At 38.0% G+C, this 27,860-nt stretch overlaps 1 pseudogene; it reads left to right on the forward strand.

Moving 5' to 3' along the window:
• Window positions 1-231: 231 nt before the first annotated feature.
• Window positions 232-27,860, forward strand: LOC113244316 (putative 60S ribosomal protein L13a protein RPL13AP3; annotated as a pseudogene).

The raw sequence follows: 27,860 nt of genomic DNA on the forward strand, positions 1-27,860 counted from the left end.
AGTACACTGGCCTGCAGGATAAAGCAGCTAGAACATAACAGCAGAGCACACATAGCGCACACCAGAGACACTCCCTGAAGCACCAGGCCCTGGGCAGTACATGACCTCTTCTTCATAAGGCCATTACTTCCAGGAGCAAGAGACGTAAGTGGCTTTTCTAACACAGAAGAAGGCAGACATTTAGACAAAATGCCACGATGGAGATATTTACCCCAAATGAAAGAACGAGAGATGGCCACAGCCAGAGATCTAAGGGCAACAGATGTAAGTAACATGACTGATGGAGGATTAAAGCAATGATCATAAGAATATTCACTGGACTTTGGAAAAGAATGGAAGACATCAGGGATAGCCTTACCACAGAGATAAAAAAGTTAAAAAGCATCAGAGATAAAGAGTGCAATAAATGAGATCAGAAACACAATTGATGCAATGGACAAAAGAGTGGAAAAACCAGAGGAATGAATTAATGACCTGGAAGACAAAGAAATGGAAAGTAATGAATTTGAACAAAAGAGAGAAAAATTATGCAGAACAAGAATAGACTTAGGGAACTTAGTGACTCCATCTAATGTGATAACATTCATATTATAGGAGTACCAGAAGAAAAGAAGGAAAAGAGAGCAGATAAATATTTTAAGAAATAATAGCTGAAAACTTACCTAATATAAGGAATGAAACACATCCACTAGTCACAGAGAACTATCAAAATCAACAAAAGCAGGCCAACACCAATACATACTATAATTAAATTTGCAAAATTCAGTGACACAGAAAAAAAAATCTTAAAAGCAATGAGACAAAAGAAGTCAGTAAATTACAAGGGAAAACCCATAGGGCTAGTGAGAGATTTCTCAACAGAAACATTGTAAGCCAGAAGGGAAGGGCATTATATATTCAAAGTGCTGAATGGAAAAAATCTGCAGCCAAGAATACTCTATCCAGCAAAGTTATCATTTAGAATAGCAGGAGAAAGAAAGAATTTCCTAAGCACAAAAACTAAAGGAGATCACGACCACTAAATCAGTCCTGCAAGAAATATTAAAAGGGATACTTTGAGTGGGAAGGAGAGACAAAATTGATGGCATGACGGTAAGAAACACAAAAGCAGTAAGATGAAGATTTCTGTAAAAAATCAGTAAAGGAACTCACCAAAAGTATATATCTAGAATGTGGGGGAGGAGATGAGAAAATAATGGGTTCAAACATAAATGATCATCAACTTAATATAGACTGCTATAAACAGAAGAGATTATATACCTAAAAGAGCTAGAAAAATAACAAGAAACAAAACTTGAACAGAAAGAAGGACATAATATAGAAATTTAAAAGAAAAAAAAATAGAACATATCAATGAAACTTGGAGTTGGCTCTTTAAAAAAGTCAATAAAATTGATAAACCTCTAGCCACACTTATCAAGAAAAAAAAAGATTCGAATAAATAAAATCACAAATGAGAAAGGAATAACAACCAAGACTACAAAAATACAAACAATTGTGAGAGAATATTATGAAAATTATGTGCCAGCAAATTGGACAACCTAGAAGAAATGGATAAATTCCTAGAAATATCTAAATGACCAACACTGAAACAGGAAGAAATAGAAAATCTGAGAGACCCATAACCAGCAAAGAAATTGAATCAGTGATCAAAAGTCTCCCAACAAACAAAAGTCCAGGACCAGATGGCTTCACAGGCAAATTCTACCAAACATTTAAAGAAAAGTTACTACTTATTCTTCTCAAACTATTCAAAAAAAAAAAAAAAATAGCAAGAGAAGGAAAACGTCCAAATCCATTCTATAAGGACAGCACTACCCTGAGAGCAAAACCAGATAAAATCTCCACTAATAAAGAGAACTACAGGCCAATATTCCTGATGAACATGAATACAAAAATTCTCAATAAAATGCTAATAAACTGAATCCAACAATACATTTAAAAAATCATTCATCATGATTAGGTAGGTTTTATTCCTGGGTTGCAAGGGTGGTTCAATATTCACAAAACAATGTGATACATCAAATTAATAAAGGATAAGAACCATGTGATCCTTTCAACAGGTGCAGAAAAAGAATTTGACAAAATACAGCATCCATTCATGATAAAAACCCTCAACAAAGTACAGTTAGAGGGAGCATACCTCAACATAATAAAGACCATATAGGAAAAAACCTACAACTAATATCACCCTAAATGGGAAAAAATAAAAGCTTTTCCTCTAAGGTCAGGAACAAGACAGGGATGTCCACTCTTGCTGCTGTTATGTAACATAGTACAGGAAGCCATATGCTCAGCAATCAGATAACTAAAAGAAAAAAAATGGCATCCAAATTGGTGAGGAAGAAGTAAAACTTACACTGTTTGCAGATGACCTAATGCTATATATAGAAAACCTGAAAGACTCCACCAAAAAACTGCTAGAACTGATATATGAATTCAGCTAAGTTGCAGGACACAAAATCAATGTACAGACATCTGTTGCATTTCTACACATCAATAATGAAACAGCAGAAAGAGAAATTAAGGAATCAATCTCAGTTACTATTGCACCAAAACCCATAAGATACCTAGGAATAAACCTAACCAAAGAAGTAAAATACCTGTATTTTGAATACTGTAAAACACTGATGAAAGAAATTGAAAAGGACACAAAGAAATGGAAAGACATTCCATGCTAATGCATCAGAAGAACAAATATTGTTAAAATATCTATAATACCCAACGCAATCTACACATTTAATGCAACCCCTATCAAAATACCAATAGCGTTTTTCACAGAGCTTGAACAAACCATCCTAAAATTTGTAGTGGAAGCACAAAAAAACCCTGAATAGCCAAAGCAATGATGAAAAAGCAAAGCAAGGCTGGGGGGGTGGGGGGCATCACAACTCCAGACTTCAAGTTATATTACAAAGCTCTAGTGATCAAAACAGTACTGTAAAGTTACAAAAATGGACACTAACTTAAGTATTTAGTTATCAGTATACCTCATTTTCAACCAATCTACTCCACATCCTAATCTCTAGTCAATTAGTTTACCCAATTTTGTTTTTAAGATGTATCCCATTTTCTCCCTATCTCAAACTTCACAGGATTAATTTATCTAGATCTTCAGATATAATCCACAAGAACATGTTTTCCTTCATTATAGACTTTTCACTAGGATAAAGATTTTACCAGTGCAACAAACTTAAAAGAAAGTGAAGAACCATAGTTAAAACCCCATTACATCTATCACAAATGAACAGGAGGGAAACCAGTGAATAAAATTCATGACCTAGTATAACTCAAAATAATCTCAATATTTCAGTAAACAAAACAAGACAAAAATAGAATAAATATCAACCCAAATTTTGAAACTTTTAAAAAGACATTTTATGGCCATTAGTTACTGCTCCTGCCTGATGGCCAAAATTTCTAGGCTTAACTAAGAATCCAATATGAATGGCTTCTATAAGCCCAATTGTTCTTTATAATATTGCACAAATCTTTATCAATCAAATTCTAAAGATGAGTGCAATCAACTAACAGCACAAAGTTTGATTACCCCCAATATATGTCCATATATGCACATGACAAACTTAGAAACCTGCCTGTAGATATCTGGCACATACCCACTCAGCCATAAATAGTAGGCTATACTGCCTTAGAAGATGTTATCAGAGATCCACTCATTTAACAGATGTCACTCACAAATGAAAATAATTTTAGGGGTCTATTTACAAAAGGGCTACTTACAAAGGTGTTGGCCGAGTGTAGGAGAACCACAGGGGATACTGCAATAAATCAGAGCTAGTAACAATTAGCCACTTCTAGGTCTGAAGGGACTATGAAGGTGAAAATTGTGTAGAGAAAGCCACCTTGAGCTGAGCATGGTCACAGTCAGCCTGAGTTGACATTTCAGGGAACACATACCTAGATCTTACTTCCCTCCTTTCTTCTGATCACCTATCCTGGTTCCTCATTAGCTGAACCCAACTGGAAATCAGAAGTCATGGGATCTCATTGATATAGCCCGTGTAAGTCAGCCTCCTGGAGCACAGAGCCAGTTAAAGAAGGGTGGAGAGTAGAGCTGCAGGGACCAATAAAAGATACCTTACTGTCCACCTCTTTTGCACCTCAGCATCCGTGTTTGTCCTTCTGAATGAAAATTCCATGTCTCCATCCTTGCGGGGTGATGTCATTTTGATTATATTCCACCTAAAATATTAGCCACTACTGATATTATTCATTAAAATGTGGTGGAGTTGGGGGGGGGAGGAACATAAAACACAGCATTATATTTTTCTCCTGTGTAACTATTAATGAAAGTAAATTGTTAACAATGGCTGCCTTTTCTCTCTTATTCTGTGCTTCCCTTACCAACTGCCAACACCTGGATGGATGAGATTCTTTACCTGGTTGGGTGTAACAAACCTTTCTTTATTCCTGAAGAATCTGAGTCCTGTGGTTCTTCATTGGGTTGTTACAGTTTTCAGTTGATGAGAACAATTGGGCAAGAGAGTAATAATAGAGAGTGCCTCTTGTTACTCCCTTGCCAAACTGTGATGCCCCTGGACTGTAAGCATAATCCTCTCAGTTCCATTTTGTAACAACAACCCAATTCCCCCCTAAAATTAGACTCAACTACCTAGTCCAATACAGTGATTTCCTTCTTTGCCTACTGGTTTAGTGTCATGAAGAAGTCAAAAAAGGCCATGAAGTAGTCTCTACTTCCCATTCATCATACCCATGACCTTGTTTCCTAGTGGGAGTATTCTTCCCTTGTACACTAGGATTTCCAAACCTACCATGCCCAAGATTATGGAATGGAAGCAAAAATTCCTCAAGCATATTATGAGCTGTAATAGCAAGAAGGTCCATTCCCACCCATAAATAGTTCCTGGCTATGGGAGAAGTTGCACTATTTACTGGCTACTGATTTAAGGCACACATTGCACCCTTTCGGACAACATCCTAAACTTGCATATTGTTTTCTCCTATTTGTCATAACAAATGAATCTTCAGCAGACCACATTAGGCCCATAATAAAACCAGTGAATTCTGTGGGTATAAACTCATTGCTATAAAATGTATTCCCTGGTTAGAGATAATATCATGTGGGACACCATGACAATTGATAAAGGCATACTATAAGTCCATCAACAGTGGTGCTGGCACAATCTTTCCAGGCAGAAAAAGGAAATCCATATCCAGAATATGTGTCTATACCATCAAGGACAAAGTGTCTCCTCCTCCAAAAGAGGAGGGACCCAATCCTATCTATATGACACCAGGGGAAATCTACCAGACATTTAAAGAAGAGTTAATACTTATTCTTCTCAAAATGTTAGAAAAAATAGAAATGGAAGGAAAACTTCCAAACTTCTTTTACAAGACCAGAATTACCTTCATTCCAAAAGCAGACAAGGACCTGAGTAAAAAGAAGAATTAAAGGCCAATATCTCTGATGAATGTGCATGCAAAAATTATCAACTATATACTGGCAAATTGAATCCAACAATACATAAAAAGAATTATTCACCACAATCAAGTGGGATTTATTCCTGGGCTGCAGGGTTGGTTCAATATTTGCAAATCAATCAATGTGATACACTATATTTATAAAATAAAGGATAAGAACCTTATGATCCTCTCAATGGATGCATAAAAATCATTTGACAAAGTACAGCATCCATTCATGATAGAAACCCTCAACAATGTAGGTATAGATGGAACATAACATTATAAAGGTCGTATAAGAAAGACCCACAGCTGGAGCGCCTGGGTGGCTCAGTCGTTAAGTGTCTGCCTTCGGCTCGGGGCATGATCCCAGGGTTCTGGGATCGAGCCCCACATCGGGCTCCATGCTCTTCTGGGAGCCTGCTTCTTCCTCTCCCACTCCCCTTGCTTGTGTTCCCTCCCTCACTGGCTGTCTATTTCTCTGTTAAATAAATAAATAAAATCAAGAAAGAAGAAAGAAAGAAAGAAAGAAAGAAAGAAAGAAAGAAAGAAAGAAAGAAAGAAAGAAAAAAGAAAGACCCACAGCTAATATCATCCTAATGGGGAAAAACTAAGAGATTTTCCTCTAAATTCAGAAACAAGACAGGGATGTCCCCTCTCACCATTACTATTTAACATAATACAGGAAGCCTTAGCCTCAGCAATCGGAAAATAAAAAGAAATAAAAGGCATCCAAATCAGCAAGACTTAATACTATATGTAGAAAAACTGAGAGACTCCACCAAAAAATTGCTAGAATTAATACATGAATTCATCAAAGTCTCAGGATATAAGAGATAGGGAACCATCAAAATCCTAGAGGATGACATAGGCAGCAACTTTTTGACCTTGGCCATAACAACTTTTTACTAGACACATCTCCGGAGGCAAGGGAAACAAAAGCAGAAATGAACTATTGGGCCTTTATCAAGATCAAAAGAGTCTGCACAGGGAAGACAAAAAGGCAGCCTATGGAATGGGAGAATATATTTACAAATGACATATCTGATAAAGGGTTAGTATCCAAAATCTATAAAGTATCTACCAAACTCAACACCCCCAAAAAACAAATAATCCAGTTAATGAATGGGTAGAAGACATGAATAGACACTTTTTCAAAGATTACATCCATATGGCTAACAGACACATGAAAAGATGCTCATCACTCATCATCAGGGAAATACAAATGAAAACCATGATGAGATACCACCTCATACCTGTCAGTGTGGCTAAAATTAACACAGTGAACCACAGATATTGGTGAGGATGCAGGGAAAGGGGAACCATCTTATACTGCTGGTGAGAATGTAAACTAGTGCACCCACTCTGGAAAATGGTATGAATGTTCCTCAGAAGGTTAAAAATAGAACTACCCTACAATCCAGCAATTGAACTACTAGGTATTTACCCAAAGAATAAAAAAATACAAATTTGAAGGGGTACATGCACCCAGATGTTTATAGCAGCATTATAAACAATGGCTAACCTATAGAGAGAGCCCAAATGTCCATCAACTGATGAGTGGATAAAGAAGAATTGATACACACACACACACACACACACACACACAAAACGGAATACTACTCAGCCATAAAAAATGAAATCTTGCCATTTGCAAAAAGGTGGATGGAGCTAGAGAGTATCATGCTAAGTGAAATAACTCAGTCAGAGAAAAACAAATACCATATGATTTCCCACAAATGCCATATGATTTCACTCATATGTGGAATTTAAGAAACAAAACAAATGAATATAAGGGAAGGAAATTAAAAAAAAAAAGAGGCAAACCAAGAAACAGACTCTTAACTATAAAGAACAAACTGATGGTTACCAGAATGGAGGTGGGTGGGGGGATGTGTTGAATACACGATGGGGATAAAGGAGTGTACTTATTGTGATAAGCACTAGGTGTTGTATGTAAGTGCTGAATCACTAAATTCTATACCATAAACTAATATTATGCTGTATGTTAACCAACTGGAATTTAAATGAAAACTTAAGAAAGTAAAAGTGATTTAGGATTTCTCTTAAATTCTTCTTTCTTCCTTTTGGACTTCATAAATGGCATCCATGTTTCTCCTGACAGTGTAGAGACAAAGACTCAAGGCAACATAGGCCTTTTGTATCATGCTCCTTAAAATTTTTCTAACTACCACCTACTACACACTTGCACATTTTTGGTATTTGTTATATAACAACCCCACTTCTGGTACCAAAATATGCATTATTTTTCCACTGCTGCTATAACGAATTACCACAAATTTAGCATCTTAAAACAACAGTCATTTATTATCTCACAGTTCTGTGGGTCAGAAGCCCAGGCAAAATATAGCTCAGTTGGGCTTAAAGACTGGTGTATTAAAGGTCAGGGGGATTAGCTGGGATAGAGCCCTGAGGGCACTGCCCTGCTCCTGAAGAGAAGGCAGGCAAACAACCCAGGGGCAGACAGCCTGGAAGTAGCATTTGAAGAATGCCTGGGGCACAGAGTAGGAAGATTATTTTCTCCTTTTGAAGCACTTCTCTGAGAGGAGCATTCATGAAGATGCTGCTCCAGGGAAAAGGAACTGGCCAGCACCATTTCCCTCCCCTGCCCCTCAGCATAAACACAGGGCCACATGTGGGAAGCAGCACAGCTCCAACAGTGGCTGCCTAACTTGCTTACACAGAGTCCCAGAACCCTGCACTCTGGCAGGACTTCCCTTCTCAGTAAAGCTTGTCTCAGTCCCAGCACAGTGGGCCTTCTCCCCAGAAGACCAGCAGAAACCCCTGGCAACACCATGTCCCCTGACCAGAGAGTTCTGCAGGGCTTCAGTTCTAGTGGAAGTAGCATCAGGTCGCATTTAACAAACAGATCAGGGTAAACCTTGTTAACTCACCACATTCCGGCCAAGGACCAAACACCGCCCACAGCAGGCAAAGAGCCTCTGCAGACAACTGGCCTGAAGGATAGAGTAGCCAAAACACAAGAGCAGGGAGCACACATCACACACCAGAGACATTCCCATAAGTGCCAGGCCCTGGACACTACATGACCTCTTCTTCATAAAGCCATTACTCTCAAGAGCAGGAGACATAACAGGCTTTTCTAACACAGAGAAGAAGGCAGAGAAAGAGACAAAACGCCATGATGGAGGAGTTTATCCAAAATGAAAGAACCAGGTAAGGCCATGGCCAGAAACCTAAGCACAAAAGATAAGTAAAACACTGATGGAGAATTTAAAGCAATACTCAGGAGGATACTTGCTGAGCTTGAGGAAAGAATGGAAGACTTCAGTAAGACCTTTAACACAGAAATGAAGGAGTTAAAAAAATATCAGTCAGAAATGAAGAATGCAATAACAGAAACAGGCTTGATGCAACAAACAGCAGGCTTGAAGAAGTAGAGGAACGAATTAGTGACCTAGAAGACAAAATAATGGAAAATAAACTAAACAAAAGAGAGAAAGAAGAATTATGGAACACAAGAATAGACTTAAGGAACTCAGTGACTCCATCAAACGTAATAACATTTGTCTTATAGGAGTCCAACAAGAAGATGATAAAAGAGAGGGTATAAAAATTATTTGAGGAAATAATAGCCAAAAACTTCCCTAATATAGGGAAGGAAACAGACATTCAGATCCAGAAAGCAAAGACAACTCCCATCAAAATCAACAGAAGTAGGCCAACACCAATATACATTGTAATTACATTTGCAAGATATAATGATAATGAAAAAAATCCTAAAAGCATAAAGACAAAAGAAATCTTTAGCTTACAAGGAAAGACCCATAAGGCTAGCTGGAGATATCTCAACAGAAGCTTGCAATCCAGAAATGAGTAGCATGATATATTCAAAGTGATGAATGAGAAAAATCTACAGCAAGAATACTCTATCCAGCAAGCTATCACTCAGAACAGAAGAGATAGAGTTTGGCAGACAAAGTAAAACTAAAGGAATTTGTGACTACTAAAACAGCCCTGCAAGAAATACTAAAGGGGACTTTTTGACTGGAAAGTAAAGACCAAAAGTGACAAAGAATCGAAAGGAGCAGAGAAAATCTCTGACAACAACAACAACAAAACAAATAATAAAATGACACTAAATACATATTTATCAATAATCAGTTTGAATGTAAATGGACTAAAGTCTCCAATCAATGACATAGGTTGTCAGAATGAATAAGAAAATAAGACCCATCTACATCTATATGCTGCCTACAAGAGACTCATTTCAGACCTAAAGACACCTGCTGATTGAAAGTGAGGTGATGGAGAAACATCTATCAAGCAAATGCACATCAAAAGAAAACCCACATAGCAGTACTTATATCACACAAACTAGATTTTCAACCAAAGACTGTAACAAGAGATGAAGAAGGTCACTATATCATAATAAAGGGGACTAACGAACAAGATCTAACAACTGTAAATATTTATGCACCTATCATGGGAGCACCCAAATCTATAAAACAATTAATAACAAACATGAAGGAACTCATTGACAATAATACAATAATACTGGGCTACTTTAACACCCCACTTATAGCAACGAACAGATGATCTATACAGAAAATCAACAGGGAAATATGGCTTTGAATGACACAGTGGACCAGATATACTTAACAAATATACTCAAAACATTCCACCCTAAAGCAGCAGTATACACATTCTTTTTATGTGCACATGGTACAGTCTCCAGAATAGATCATACACTGGGTCACAAATCAGGTCTCAACAAATACAAAAAGACTGAGATCATACCATGCATATTTTCAGACCACAATGCTAGAAAACTTGAAGTCAACCACAAATTTAAAAAAAAATTGGAAAGACCACAAATACATAGAGGTTAAACAATATGCTACTAAACAATGAATGATCACCCAGGAAATCAAAGAAGAAATGAAAAATACATGGAAACAAATGAGAATGAAATCACAATGGTCCAAAACATTTGGGATGCAGCAAAAGGGATCTTAAAAGGGAAATGCATAACAATATAGGCCTCGTAACTAGCAAGAAAAATCTCAAATAAACAACCTAATGTTACATGTAAAGGAGCTACAGAAAGAATAATAAATGAAGCCTAAAGCCAGTAGAAAGAAGGCAATAAGAAAGATTAGAGCAGAAATAAATTCTATCAAAACCTATGTAACAATAGAACAGATCAACAACACCAGGAGCTCATTCTTTGAGAAAATTAATAAAATTGATAAACCCCGACCGGACTTAACAAAAAGAAAAGAGACAGAACCCGTTAAAATAAAATAACAAATGAGAGAGGAGAAACAACCACCAACACCACAGAAATACAAACAATTACAGTAGCATTAAAAACTATATGACAACAAATTGGATAGCCTGGAAGAAATGGATGAATCCTAGAAACATATAAACTACCAAAACTGAAAGAGGAAAAAATCTAAAACTTGAACAGACTGATAACCAGAAAAAAAAATTGTCTAGGGTCAGATGGCATCATAGATGAATTTTACCAAACATTTAAAGAAGAGTTAAGGCCTATTCTTCTCAAATAATTCCAAACAGTGGAAAAGAAAGAAAACTTCCAAATTCATTCTATGGGACCATAATTATCCAGAAACCAAAAGCAGATAAAGACTCCACTAAAAAAGAGAAGTACAGGCCAATATCCCTGAGGAACATCGATGTAAAAATTCTCAATAAAATACTAGCAAACCAAATCTAACAGTACATTAAAAGAATCATTTACAATTATCAAGTGGGATTTATTCCTTGGTTGAAAGGGTGGTTCGATATTTGCAAATAAATCAATGTGATATACCACATTAATAAAGGAAAGGATAGGAACCATATGATCCCTTCAATAGATGCAGAAAAACATTTGACAAAGTACAAAATCCATTGTTGTTAAAAACCCTTAACAAAGTAGGGACAGATGGAACATAACTCAACATAATAAAGACTATATATGGAAAACCTGCAGGTAATATTATCCTCAGTGGTGAAAAACTGAGAGTTTTTCCTGTAAGGTCAGGAACAAGACAGGGATGTCCACTCTCATTACTGTTATTTTACATAGTACTGGAAGTCCTAGCCACAACAATAACACACCAAAAAGAAATAAAAGTCATCCAAATTAGGAAGGAAGAAGCAAAACTTTCACTGTTTGCAGATGACATGGTACTCTATATAGAAAATCCATTAAAAATCCACAAAAAATGCTAGAAATGATACACCAATTCAGTAAATATGTAGGATAAAAAATCAGTGCACAGAAATATGTTGCACTTCTCCACACCAATAATGAAGTATCAGAAAGAGAAATTAAAGAATTAATCCCCTTTACAATTACACCAAAAAAGCATAATGTACCTAGGAATAAACCTAATCAAAGATGTGAAAGACCAATACTCTGAAAACTATAAAACACTGATGAAAGAAATTGAAGAGGACACAAAGAAATGGAAACATATCCCATGCTTATGGATTGGAAGAACAAATATTGTTAAAATGTTTGTACTACCCAAAGCAATCTACACATTTAATGCAATTCCTATCAAAATACCACCAGCATTTTTCACAGACCTAGAACAAGCAATCTTAAAATTTGTATGGAACCTCAAAAGACCCTGAATAGCCAAAGAAATCCTGAAAAAGAAAAGCAAAACTGGAGGCATCACAATTCTGGACTTCAGGTTATATTACAAAGCTGTAGTGATCAAGACAGAATGGTACTGGCATAAAAATCAAATATATCAATGAAACAGAATAGAAAACCCAGAAATGAACCCACAACTATATGGTCAATTAATCTTCAACAGTGTAGAAAAGAATATCCAATGGGGCGGAGGGGAGACAGTGTCTTCAACAAATGGTGTTGGGAAAACGGGACAGCAACATGAAAAAGAATGAAACTGAACCACTTTCTTACACCATACACAAAATATAAATTCAAAATAGATTAAAGATCTAAACGTGAGACCTGAAACCATAAAAACCCTAGAGGAACACAGGCAGTGCTTCTTTGACATTGGCCATAGCAACTTCTTTCTATTAGTCAGACTTAAACTAGGACTTTGCCTCACAGTCTATGGCACTGAAGACACTATGAAATCAGGAAAATATTGCAACATTCTGTTTGCCAAGAGTCTTTGTCTTTGTTTAAGTTACCTACAAAGCTCCAAAAGGTCATTACTGAGGTGGAGGATAGGTCCTGCTGACTGTACATTGTCCCCTACATGCCAGGTAAGTCTGCTTTAGCAACAGCCTCTGCCCTAAAGACACATAATCAGATTTAACTTCCTGCTTGTTGTTGCTGGCTGCAGTAGTTAATAATAACTAGCATAGTGCTTACTGTGTGCTAGATACAATTCTAAGTTTTTATACTTAATACTCATAATAACCTAGTGATTCAGGTACTATTATTAACCTTCTCATTCTACAGATCAGGACACTGAGGCAGAGAGAGGTTTAGTTAATTGCTCAGGTATTCACAGATGGTTTGGAACCAGGATTCAAATCTAGATCACCTGTCTCCAGGAAATGGGCTCTTAACCAGTGCACTAGTGCTTCTTTGTCATATCAACGAACATTATTACCTAAGAACACAATACCAGAGATGTTCTTAAAACACTCATTAGAAACAGTGGCAGTTTTCTTTTACAATGAGAATAGAATGGCAAATGTCTTGCATGAACTGTAATCCAATAACTAGGACTATCTCCTTTATACCATTGATTCAACCAAAGCCACTATGTCAGCCTTGGAGAATCCCAGTTATCTCACTGTTGTCTTTTGCAAATTATTTTTCTATCTGAGCCTATTTCATAATTTCTGAAGCAAGGGTGAAAAGTTAGAAGACATTCTTTAAAATTTTATTTCTTCTTTTGGATAAGAAGTTCTGAGTGTTTACTCCCTCTCCCACTGTATTGTGGTTTTCTCCTGGATTTAACTTCTATATGTTGGAATACCTCACATTTACATCTAGATAAAGTAAGAGGGGCCTTCTTAATGATTTTTCCTCCACAAACCTTTACTTAAATATTACCTTTTACCTTGATAGGATCCCTCCTACATTGTTGGTGGGAATGCAAGCTGGTACAACCACTCTGGAAAACAGTCCCTTAAAAAGTTAAAAATTGGGGGTGCCTGGGTGGCACAGCAGTTAAGCATCTGCCTTCGGCTCAGGGCATGATCCCGGCGTTATAGGATCAGCCCCACATCAGGCTCTTCCGCTATAAGCCTGCTTCTTCCTCTCCCACTCCCCATGCTTGTGTTCCCTCTCTCACTGGCTGTCTCTATCCTGTCGAATAAATAAATAAAATCTTAAAAAAAAAGTTAAAAATTGAGCTACCCTATGATCCAGCCATTGCACTACTAGGTACTTACCCCAAAGATACAGACGTAGTGAAGAGAAGGGCCATATGCACCCCAATGTTCATAGCAGCTTTGTCCACAATAGCTAAATTGTGGAAGGAACCGAGATGCCCTTCAAGAGATGACTGGATTAAGAAGTTGTGGTCCATATATACAATGGAATATCACTCAGCTATCAGAAAGAACAAGTTCTCATGGGGCGCCTGGGTGGCACAGCGGTTAAACATCTGCCTTCGGCTCAGGGTGTGATCCCGGCGTTATGGGATTGAGCCCCACATCAGGCTCCTCCGCTATGAGCCTGCTTCTTCCTCTCCCACTCCCCCTGCTTGTGTTTCCTCTCTCGCTGGCTGTCTCTATCTTTGTCGAATAAATAAATAAATAAAATCTTTAAAAAAAAAAAAGAAAGAAAGAACAAGTTCTCAACATTTGCTGCAACATGGACGGCACTGGAGGAGATAATGCTAAATGAAATAAGTCAAGCAGAGAAAGACAATTATACGATTTCTCTCATCTATGGAACATAAGAACTAGGAAGATCGGTAGCGGAAGAAAGGGATAAAGAAAGGGGGGGTAATCAGAAGGAGGAATGAAGCATGAGAGACTGTGGGCTCTGAGAAACAAACTGAGGGTTTCAGAGGGGAGGGGAGGGGGAATAGGATAGGCTGGTGATGGGTGGTGGGGAGGGCACGTATTGCATGGTGCACTGGGTGTTATATGCAACTAATGAATCATTGAACTTTACATCAAAAACCAGGGATGTACTGTATGGTGACTAACATAATAGAATTAAAAAACATTAAAAAAATATTACCTTTACCTTGATAATAATAGGGGAGTTAATGGATTATTCAATCCAAGCTTTGTTCCTTGAATCCCCCTTCCAACATACTGCTCTTTAGACCATTTTTTCTTAACATAAACCTGTGGGTTTTTATTTAACTTTTCTTCTTTTCTTGTTCTCAATTGTCTACACACACACACACACACACACACACACACACACAATGCATGCACTCATGCACATGCACGCATAAGTTATTTATTCTGTTGGACTCCAGATTTCTCTAAGTTTGTTTTATATACTCATTGTAGGAGTGCTGACAACACTGACTCCATCTTTGGCCCTCCTTCTTGTTCATGCCTGTGCAATGACCTCCTTTAGGGATATGTGTTCCAGGCCCCATGGAGGTTAATGTATGCCTTGACTGGAATGCACGAAGCCTTGTTCTAATCCCTAAAAAGCCCCACTTCAGATAACTAGTAGAGATGACTAGCACATGGAAAGCTCCCCTTTATATAACTACTAGACATCCTCTGGTGCACAGATGGCACCACTTTAGGTAACTACCCTGTGACCACACCATCATGCCCCTCCCTCCATAAAAGCTGGGTTTAAGGTCCAGACTTGGCAGAGAATGGCTGTGTACCTCCTGGATCATCTGTCTTGCTGCCAGATCCATCCTGTTGGTAGCGTATCCTGAATAAAACTGTGTAAATGGTATGGGAGTGACTTGCTTCATTTTTCAGTCTTAAAGTGCCTTCTCAGTCTAGAGGGTACATTATTAACTCTCCTCCACCTTCTAACAGTTGGTGAGCCTGCCAGGAGACCAAAAATGAAACAAGCAAAGGTAAGGGGGCTGTGCTGAAGGAAAACCTATTGTCCATACAGGTGAAAGCCTATTGGGCATGCTGGGGGAAAGCCTGTTGCCCATGGGGGAATTCCCAAACTGGCTAGCCACCACTATGTGGGGAGATTTGGCCAGGTCCTTTGAGCATTTTGGACCACTGCATGATTAAGGGGATACCCTGAAAACACCCAAGGGTTTGTTAGATATCCGATCCAAAAAGGTGGGGGGAAATGGAAAAGGGAAAGTGAACATGCTATTATGGCAATAGCTTGGCCATTGATCTAAGCATTATGAGACACCATGGAAAGGGAATTATGAGTAAGGAGAGAATTGGAACAGATGAGGGAGGAAAGCTTGGAAATTGTGTCATGTGGGATAGCAGGGATGCATGGGTGTGAATTGCTTCACATTGAAGTGAAAACTATTATCATAGGACAGTTGGGTCCCTGAGGCATAGGATCCCTGGAATAATAACTCCTCTGATGAGGAGGACATTATCATATAGGAGGAAAATGATTTGCAGGCACACCCTTTGATTCAAAGGCCAAGGCCACTTGGGAGCCTAGAGATGGCCAAGAGGAAGTTCCCTCTGTTCAGAAGATGACTATGAGGGAATGTTCTGTCACTGAATTGGTGGAGCTGGCTAGCCGTTTTGGGCAGGGGGGCTGAGAGGTGGTGACAGCTTGGGTGTTGCTACTATGGAATACTGGGAGAAATGGTATTATGATATATGGGTTTGGGATGTTATAAATGGCTTCAGTCACTACTCAATCTGCCTTGAAGCTGAGATTATGTGCCACAGGCATGGGCAAGAATCTCAGGTGCTCAGCTCATTTGATTGACTGGATAAATCCCAACGTTAAGATAACTTGGCCTAACAAAGGGGATGTTCCCTCCCTCCCTCTATTATCCTGAATCTCTATGGAAGAACTACAAGAAATTATAATGTGAATTTGGGATGAAACATATTATTTACACCCAGCATTTTGGAGACCCAGAGAAAGAATTATTTTCCTATAATAATAATAATAATATAATATAATATAATAATGCCCCAGGGGTGCTTAATATAGCCTTATTGTTAGAAAAAATCAGGACATCCATTAAGACATATCATTATGTACTGCGCCTATCTAATGCCTTTTTTAGCATTCCATTAGGACTTGAATCCAAAGACCAATTTGCCTTCATATGGAATGGGAGACAATGGACCTTCCAGGCATTGCCCTAAGGGTATGTCCATAACCCCACAATTTGTCACAGAATGGTAGCCAGAGATTTAAAAAAATGGGTATTGCCAGAGGAAATGGTGCTTTACCATTATATAAATGATGTTATGTTAACCCGTGATGATTTATCCTCCCTGTCTCAAGCAGCCATGTCTTTACAGTCAGGCCTACTTAAAGACAGAAGGATGGGAGGTAAACACCGGCAAGATCCAAGCTTTGGGTCAATCAGTAAAGTTCCAGGACATCATCTAGTCAGGTAAAACAAAAATAATGCCGGAGACAGTCATTGCTAAAATACAAGGCTTTCCCAATCCCTGAAATGGTAAAGGGATTACAGGCTTTTGTTTGTTTATTGGGTTATTGGAGACCTTTTATTCTCCTTCTAGCACAGATATTAAGATCTTTATATGCCTTGACTAAAAAAGAGAAGCCAATGGGATCGGGGTGCTAACCAACAAGAAGCTTTTTAAAAGGTAAAAATGGTAGTAAAACAAGTACAGGCCCTGGGGGTATTAATGCCAGATGTAAGTTGTGAATTAAATATAAGTTCATATTGAGAAGGGTTTGGCTGGGTGTTGTGGTAATGACATAACTGGAAACAAATCTCATTAGGACTCTGGTTTCAATTATGGAAGAGAATGGAAGCCAGGTATAGTCCAATCGAGAAACAACCATTCGCTACATATCTTGCACTGCAACAGATGGAAAGACTGACTGCTGACCTGCCTGTGATGATATGAACAACTCTACTGGTTGGCGGATGGATTAAGGACATATTCAGCAAGCAAAGAGAGCCTGTGCCCAGGTAAGCACCTTATACAGATGGCATGCTTACCTACAGCAAAGGACCAGTTACAGTATCAGCCTACTATTTCATGAACTACACTCATTACTGGGGCAAGCCACCTATGTTGACCCAGACTAACTTCCAGAAGTTGCCAACATTATGCCTCCCTCCCCCAAGTAAAGAAAGGGGTAGTCTAACCTCTAGCAGAAGCATGGTACACTGATGGCAGTTGCAAGGGAAACCACCTATTTGGCATTCCTCTGCTATCCAAACTTTGGTTTGAGTAGGCAGAACTAAGAGCAGTATGCATTTTGTTGATGCAAGAACCCATGCTCATTGATTTGGCCATTGACAGCTGGGCAGTATAGAAAGGGTTAACAACGTGGCTGTTCCAATGGCACAAAGAATGCTTGGCTATATTAAGTAGACCCCTGTGGGGAGTGGAACTATGGAAAGATATTTGGGAAGTATGCACTAAAAGATGTAAGCATCTGATTCTGGCATGTGTCTGCTCAACTTCACATCCATATACCAGGCAATCATGAGGCAGGATCTCTAGCCCAGGCATGAGCCCTTCTGCTGTGCTTGTCCTATGTAGCAATTTGGGTCCACTGTAAATCAGGACACCAAGGTCCCAAAACTACTTGGGAAATAATAAAAAGATGACATCACCCTTTGAAATAGTCTGATATAAAAAAAATTAAAAACAAGGGCGCCTGGGTGGCTCAGTCAGTTAAGCATCCAACTCTTGATTTCGGCTCAGGTCATGTCGAGCCCCATGTCAGTCTCCATGCTCAGTGGGAAGTCTGCTTGGGATTCTCTCTCTCCCTCATTCTGCCCCTCCCCCATCTAAAATAAATAAATAAATCTTTGAAAAAATAAAAATAATAAAAAATAAAATAAAATAAACTACTCCAATCTACAAACACTGACAAGGACTGCCTACAATGCCACCTCAGGCAATGGCCATTACACCATACCTTAGGACATATTGGGCAGACTACATACATACTGTTTCTTGTTGGAATACATTACACAGGCCCATTGCCAGTATCAAAAGGGCACAAATATGTGCTGAACTGTGTGGATACTTCCACAGACTTATATAAGTCTTTGTAGAAAAGCCAACCAGGCTGCAATTATAAAGGGATTAATGGAACCTGGGAAGATGGCCAAGTAGGAGGATCCTAAGATCACCTAATTCCATGGATACACCTAGATAATAGCCACATGAGTGTCACTAACCCAGAAAATGAATGGAACACTAGCAGAACAGACTTTTCACAGTTAATTGTAGAGAGGAGGCCACACCAAAAATGGTAGGAAGTGCAGAGTCCCAGTCTAGAACCAAACTAACCAGTGAGGCTAATCACAAATGGGAGGGACTCCACAAATACAGAGAAGGGAAAGGAATAGACCCCACACATGCACCCCAGACAGGGGGATGTGCACTGGAAACACGAGTTCTCGTGACATTTGGCTTTGAAAACCAGAGGGGCTTACCGTAGTGAGTTTTTACATTCTGTGGGGCTTAACACTGAGAACTTTAAAAATCAATGTCTCAGCTATGGGAGAGCTGGAAGATAACTGGAAACAGTCTTTGCTCTTAAGGAGCCAGCGTTAAAAAACAACCCCACCAAGATACAGCATAGAAGCAGCAGTTTGATAATTTCCTGTGGTATACAAAAGATTTATTTACTAATCTAAGAATGTATATGAAAATGGTAGGAATCTTCAAGAGACTTCTCCAAGAACAAAAAAGCTGGCTGGTGCCATTCCATTCCCCCTTCAGACTAGATAGCCAGAAACCTGTGGGAACCACCAGTAACACTCTCAACAGAACTTGCTAACACTGTGTGCCCCACCCCAATGTTCTCCTGTGGACTTGCCCCATCCAACCTGCCCAGGACTCTCTCCAAAGCAGCTCCAGCCAAGCTTCGTCTTGCAAGCAGCCACTTGTAAGCTAGTGGTGATAGCACTGCACACCCTAGCCCTGCATTTTCTTGTGGACTGCCCCATCTTATCTGCCCCACTTGGCAAGAATCCCACCAAAGTGGTTCCTGGCACATTTTATTCTGCAAGCGGCCCCAATAGTGACAAGCACCACTCCAAAGAGACTCCTGCCCTACAAGGAGGGGAAGATAACCACACATAACAGTTCCACTACATCCAAGCATGGGGCTGGAGGCAGACATCTGCTCTGGCTGCCAGTCCTGCCCACCAACAAAAAATATGATAGGGGACAGCACAAGGAGAGTGTCCTGTAGTTTGGGGTCACTGCAACTACAACAGATAGACTGGGGGCAGACATCTGCTCTGAATGTAGTCCCTGACCACCAATGAAAACCTCTCAGGGGACAATGCAGGGAAAGCACCCTGTAATATGGTGCAACCACAGCCCCAGCAAATGGGCTGAGGACAGGCATCTAGTCTGACCCAACTATAAGACCAAGGAGGCCCAGAATGGCCCTTTAACAGCACAGGGACCAAACTCTGCCCACAAAAGTCAAAGAGGACCATTTTAGCCAACTGGTCTAGAAGCAAATACGGCTCAGCCACAACCATAAGGTGCACATAACACACATAGGAGACACTCTTGAAGCACCAGGTTGTGATGAACAGGAGGCATTATACTACAAAGCGCCACAGGACCTCCTCTTCACAAGGCCACTACTTTAAGAGCAAGAAAAATAGCTGACTTTCTGAATACATAGAAATAAACACAGAGATTTAGACAAAATGAGGAGACAGAGGAATATGTTTCAAATAAAAGAACAGGACAAAATCATAGCAAAGAGGCTAAACAATAAAAATATACCTGATAGATAATTCCAAATAATGATCATGAAGATATTTACTGGACTTGAGAAAAGAGTGGAGGATCTCAGTGAGACATTCAACAAAGATATAGAAAATTTTTAAAAAGAACCAATCAGAAATGAAGACCAAAATAACTGAAATTAAAAATACACTAGAGGGAATAAATAGTAGACTAGAGGAAGCAGAAGAATGGATCAGCAGTGTGGAAGACAGGGTAATGAAAAGCAACCAAGCAGAACAGCAACATCTTTGAGCATAATAATATTCACATTTTAGGGATCCCAGAAGGAAAAGAGAGAGAAAGGTGGGCAGAAAATTTATTTGAAGAAATAATAGCTAAAAACTTCCCTAATCTAGGGTAGGAGACAGGTACCCAGATCTGGAAGGCAGAGAGCCCCCAACAAAATCAAATCAAGGAGGTCCACGGAAAGATACATAATAACTTAAGTGGCAAAAAACAGCGATAAAGAGAGAATTTTAAAAGCAAGAAAAGAAAAAGTTACACAAGGGAAACCCCATAAAGTTAACAGCTGTTTTTTCAGCAGAAACTTTGCAAGACAGAGGAAGTGGCATGATATATTAAAAGTGCTCAAAGGGAAAAAACAAACAAACAAACAAACAAACTACAGCCAAGAGTCCTTTATCCAGCAAGGCTATCAGTCAGAATAGGAGAGAGAGAGTTTCCCAGACCAATGAAAGTTAAAGGACTCATCACCACTAAATCAGCCTTAGAAGAAATGTTAAAGGGAATTCCTTGAATTGAGAGAAAAGGCCCTAATCAGTAGTAAAAACAATTAGGAAGGGGAAAAAAAATTCACAGGTACACCAAATACAATACAAGTAATAATCACGTTTAAAACCAGCAAGAAATAAAAGCACAATAAAATCAATTATATCTATAAACATCAAAGTATTCACAAAATAAAAGGATGTAAAGCATGACATCATATACATAAAACATGGGGAGAGGAGTAAAAATTTATTGCTTTTAGAATGGGTTCAAACTTAAGTGACCAACAACCTAATAAAGACTGCTATTGCATAGAATGTTATATATAAACCTAATGGTAACCACAAATCAAAAACCTGTAATATATCCACAAAAAAATGATTAAAACAGAACCCAAGTGCATCACTAAATAAAGCCATCAAACCTCAAGGGAAAAGGGGAAGAGAAGGAAGAGAAGAATTTTAAAAATAAAGAAATAAAACAAGTAACGAAATGGCAATAAGTACATACTTATCAATAATCACTTTCTATGTAAATGTGTTCATTACACTTTCAATGTAAATGTGCTCCAATCAAAACACAGAGGGTGACTGAATGGATAAAACAGCAGGACCCATCTATATGCTGCTTACAATAGACTCACTTCAGACCTAAAGAGACCCTCAGATTGAAAGTGAAGGGATTAAAAAAAAAATTTACCATGCAAATGAAAGCCAAAGTAAAGTGGAGGTAGCAATAGTTACATCTGACAAAATAGACTTTAAAACAGAGATTGTAATAAGGGACAAAGAAGACACTACATAGTGATAAAGGGAACAGTCCAACATGAAGATATAACAATTGTAAATATTTATGCACCCATCATGGGAGTACCCAAATACATAAAGCAACTATTAAAATAACTTAAAGGAAGAAACTATTAATAATACAAAAATAGTAGGAAGTTCTAACACCCACTTACATCAATGGATAGATCATCCAGACACAAAATCAAGAAGGAAACAATGGCTTTTAATGACACATTGGACCAGAGATCTAACAGATATATTCAGAACATTCCACTTGAAACAGCAGAATGAATTTTTTTTTAAGTGCACATGGAATATTCTCCAGAATGAACCACATGTTAGGCCACAAAACAAGTCTCAACAAATTTAAAAAAAATGAAATGATATCATGCATCTTTTCAGACCACAACAGTATAAAACCAGAAATCAATCACAAGAAAGTATCTGGAAAAAACACAAATATACGGAGGTTAAATAACATGCTACTAAACAATGAGTAGGTCAATGAGGAAATCAAAAAGGAATTTTTTTAAAAATGGAGACAAATGAAAATGGAAATAAAATGGTACAAAATCCTGGCAATGCAGAAAAAGCTGTTCTAAGAGGAAAGATTATAGCCATACAGGCCTACTTCAAGAAGCAAGAAAAAATCTCAAATAAACACCCTAACCTTACACCTAAAGGAGCTGGAAAAAGAACAACAAATGAAGACTTAATCCAACAGAAGAAGGGAAATAATAAAGATGAGAACAGAAATAAATGAAATAGAGACTAAAAAGACAATATAACAGATCAATGAAACCAGCAGCTGGTTCTTTGAAAAGAAAACATCAAACAAATTTATAACCCTTAGCCAGACTCATAAAAAAAAGTAATCAAAAAGGACTCAAATAAATAAAACCAGAAATGAAAGAGGAGAAATAACAATCAACACCACATAAATACAAAGGGGTATAATAGAATATTAGGGATAATTATATGCCAAAAAATTGACAACATAGAAGAAATGGATAAATTCCTAGAAACATATGACACTCCAAAACTGATTCAGGAAGATATCGATAGTTTGCCCAGAATAATTACTAGCAACAAAATCAAATCAGTAATCAAAAACTCCCAAAAAATGAAAGTCCAGGGCCAGATGGCTTCACGGATGAATTCTACCAAACATTTAAAGAGAAGTGAATACCTGTTCTCAAAATAGTCCAAAAGATAGAAGAGGAAGGAAAGTTTTCAAATTGATTCTACAAAGCCAGCCAGCATTACCCTGCTACCCAAACCAGATAAAGACACTACAAAAAAAAGAAGAAAGAAGAAAAAAAAAAGAGAACTACAAGGCAATATCTCTGATGAACATAGATGGAAAAATCCTCAACAAAATATTAACAAACTGAATCCAACAATACATTACAAAAATCATTCAGTCAAGTGGGATATATTCCAGGGATGCAAGGGTGGTTTAATATTAGCAAGTCAATGTGACATATCTCATTAACAAGAGAAAGGATAAAGCCAATATGACCATTTCAATAGATGCATTAAAAACTTTTGACAAAGCGCAACATCCATTCATGATAAAAACTCTCAACAAATTAGGTTTAGAGGGAACACACCTCAACATAATAAAGGCCATATATGAAAAAATCACAGCTAACATCATATTCAATGGTGAAAAACTGAGAGCTTTTCCTCTAAGATGAGAACAAGACAGAGATGTCCAGTATCATCACTTTTTTCAACATAGTACTGGGGGTGCTAGCCACAGCAATGAGACAAGTTTCACAATTTGCAGATATCATGGTACTATATATAACAAACCCTAAGGATTCCACTGAACTACTAGAACCGATAAATGAATTCATGATTTTGTCATGATACAAAATCAATGTACAGAAACATGTTGTATTTATGTTCACTAATAATGAAGGAGCAGAAAGAGAAATTAAGAAACCAACCCCATTTCCAATTGCACAAAAAATAATATAATACCTAGGAATAAATAACCAAAGAGGTGATGGATCTGAAATCCAAAATTTATAAAACACTGATGAAAGAAATTGAAGACGACACAAACAAATGGAAAGATATTCCATGATCATTCATTAGGAAAACCAATATCGGTAAAATGTCCATACTACTCAAAGCAATCTACAGAGTCACTGCTTTCTCTATTAAAATACCAGTAACAGTTTTCTCAGAACTAGAACAAATAATGCCAAAATTTGTATGGAACCACAAAAGACCCCAATAGGGAAAGTAATCTTGGAAAAGAACAAAGCTGAAGGTAACACAATCACAGATTTCAAGATATACTACAAAGCTGTAATAATCAAAACAGTATGGTCCTGGCACAAAAATAGACACAGAAGTCAATGGAACAGAATAGAGAGCCCAGAAACAAACCCACAGTTATATGGTCAATGAGTCTATGACAAAGTAGGCAAGAATATACAATGGGAAAGAGAGTTTTTTCAATAAATGGTGTCGGGAAATTTGAACAGCTAAATGCAAAAGAATGAAACTGGATCACTTTCTTACACCATATAGAAAAAAAAAAACTCAAAGTGAATTAAAGACCTAAATATAAGACCTGAAACCCTAAAACTCTAGAAGAAAAGACATACAGTAATCTCTTTGACATCATCTGTAGAAACACTTTTCTAGATACATCCACTTGGCAAGGAAAACAAAAGCAAAATTAAACTATTGGGACTAAATAAATAAATAAATAGCTTTGCAGAGTGAAGGAAACCTAGAAACTTAGAATTCTCATTCATTACTAGTGGGAATGAGAAATGGTACGTCCACCCTGATAAACACTTTGGTAGCTTCTTAAATTGTTAAGCATATGCTTATCATATGATCCAGACATTGTACTTCTAGGTAATTGCACAAGAGAAGAAGAAACACATGTCCATATTGAGACCTTATGTGAATATCCATAACAACATTATTCATAATATCAACATAATGGAAGCAGCCTAGCATCCATCGATAGGAAATGAATAATGGATAAAAAGCTGAGTTACGTCCATACAATGTCAGTGGTAACATGCAGTAACACAAACGAATCTTAAAAGTATTAAGCTAAGTGACAAAAACCAGACACAAAAGACTGCATACTGTATGATTCCATTTATATGAGATTCTAAAAAAGGCAAAATTATAGGGACAAAAAACAGACCATAGTTTCCATGGTCTGGGCATTCATAGAGTGAATTTACTACAATGGAGCATAAGGGAACTTTCTGGAATGATGGAAATAGTCTATAATTTGAGTAGGATGTTGATTACATCATTGACTATATGCATTTATCAAAACTCATCGAACTGTATACTTAAAAAGGGCAATTTAATTTTATAAAAGTTATGCCTCAAAAACTAAAAAAAAAAACAACTTTGAAGTATCTATTCTCTTGCTATCTGAAATAATTTGTTTAAAAAAATTAGAATCATAGTCCTTATAATGCTAAAGAATGTGCAGTGGAATAGGTCTGTGACAATTAGCCCTGTAATTAAGAGACTTTTATTCCTCTCATTACCTAGTAATAAGTCAGGTAATCAAGGAGGCACCTCCAGTTTCTAGTCAGGATATTTGGTAAGCAATGAGCAGGTCCACTGCAGGCTTCATGACCCAGTAAGAAAGAGAGCAAGGAAACTTGTAGTTCTTGGGTGGAATGAAATTAACTTGTATCAGTAATATCAGTGTTTCTTACAAATGTGGGTTGAGGTTATGAGTAGATTATAAATCAATTTAGTAGATCTTTTTTTATTTTTAAATAACATTTAAAAAATATAAAATATAGGTGTATATCTCAAGTAATAATGGTAAGTATCCCTTTTTTTTTTTAAAGATTTCATTTATTTATTTGACAGAGAGAGAGACAGCCAGTGAGAGAGGGAACACAAGCAGGGGGAGTGGGAGAGGAAGAAGCAGGCTCCCACCAGAGGAGCCCGATGCGGGGCTCAATTCCAGGACCCTGGGATCACGTCCTGAGCCGAAGGCAGACGCTTAACCACTGAGCCACCCAAGTGCCCCAATAATGGTAAGTATTCCTTTGTGGAACTCTAAGTTTGTGTGAATGTGTGTTTGTATTTAATGATTCGAGATATAACATATATTTATTATTATAGATTTCAATAAAAAACTTGCAAGTTTGAATTCCAGTAAGTTATATGTCAATAGATCTTTTAGTTTTGATATGGTTGCTCCCAAATGTAATGGGATGAAAGGCAGAGTCTGTGTTTCAGACTCCTCTGATGTGGCCAGGTCCTTATTCTGCATGACCATCATATATATGGTGTGCTTCTATGAAGCAGTAGTAAGGAAAGGGAGACTTGTATCCACCAACTCATTTGTATCCTAGTTGAGCCTAGCTCACTAGGATCCAGTAAGTGCTTTGTACTCCAGCAGCCCAGAGATTTTCTTCCTAAACAAGTGCTGGTCAGAACCCAGAGCTAATAAGATTACAGGACTAACTTAAGGAGAAAATGGCCAACTGCATGATATGGTATGAAAAACACCAGGTTAAACATTATACCCTCTCAAAAGTCTTCTTTGGAAATCCAATTATTTCTTGGAGAATACTCAGAGTACTTGATATATAGTACTTCTTTATTGATAATCATTAGTATATATGATGCTTTCTTTTTCTGGAATAGAAGAGCAGTAAGTGTAGGAGGAAGGCACTTGATAGCCAAAAGAAAAGAGAAATAAAAAGTCTAACAAATATTTTAAAAGGTAAGAGGTGGGTGGTGGATGGGTTCAATAGGTGATAGGGATTAAGGAGAGCACTTGTGATGAGCACCAGGGAATGTATGTACATGTTGAATCACTATATTGTACACCTGAAACTAATATTATACTATATGTTAACTACATGGACTTTAAATAAAAACTTAAAAATTAAGGCATAAAAGGTTATTGAAAATCAGGCAGTATGGCTAATAAGATATATAAAATAAAATTTTCCTACCCTTCTTTCAAAAAAAAATGACAAGATAGGCTGTGTCAAAAGTCAGTATGGGGGTGCCTGGGTGGCTCAGTCGTTAAGCGTCTGCATTCGGCTCAAGGCGTGATCCCGGCGCTCTGGGATCGAGCCCCACATTAGGCTCCTCCGCTGGGAGCCTGCTTCTTCCTCTCCCACTCCCCCTGCCTGTGTTCCCTCTCTCGCTGGCTGTCTCTGTCAAATAAATAAATAAAATCTTTAAAAAAAAAGTCAGTATGACATAATTTATATTTTTATCCAGAGCCAGTTGTAGAGGTTGTTCAATTTATTTTCCTGATGACCTAGTGACTTTTGCTTTGGCTCATAGTCATACTAACTAGCTATATTAAAACAAAAATATCTGCTTTGAATTCTATGAGGAATGGGGCAAGAGTAGAGTACCCATGCACCTCCATCCAACCTCCATCTCACTCATTCACCTGCGAATCACTCTGAACCACCTATAACATAAAGATGTGTGTGTGTGTGTGTGTGTAGGAAAAGGAACACATTCTCATCATAGGAGAAGGATGGACTTTCTAATGGTTAAACACTGAGTTGGGTCAAAATTGTCTGGTGGACACCACAATATGTATTAGCACATCATGCTCTTTCACGCTCTTCTTTGAGATAAGTGAAACCATTACACTGGCATGGAATAAGAATTGTTTAAACTTCAAAGCATCCAGCCACATCTTTTGGCAGACAGTGGGAAGCATGCTGCCCCACAAGACCAAGAAAATCCAGGCTGCCCTGAACCACCTCAAGGTGTTTGCTGGGATACTGCCACTCTATGACAATAAAAAGTGGATAGTGGTTCCTGCTGCCCTCAAGGTTGTGTGTCTGAAACCTACAGAAAAGTTTGCTTATCTGTGCCACCTGGCTCATGAGGTTGCCTGGAAGCACCAGGCAGTAATAGCCACTCTGGAGGAGAAGAGGAAAGAGAAGGCCAAGAGCCATTACTAGAAGAAAAAGCAGCTCATGAGGCTATGGAAACAGTCCAAAAAGAATGTGAAGAAAATTGAGAAGTACAGAAGTCCTCAAGACCCATGGACTCCTGGTCTGA

This window comes from Ursus arctos, chromosome X (genome assembly GCF_023065955.2).
Source record: "Ursus arctos isolate Adak ecotype North America chromosome X, UrsArc2.0, whole genome shotgun sequence".
In the NCBI taxonomy this organism is placed as follows: domain Eukaryota; kingdom Metazoa; phylum Chordata; class Mammalia; order Carnivora; family Ursidae; genus Ursus; species Ursus arctos.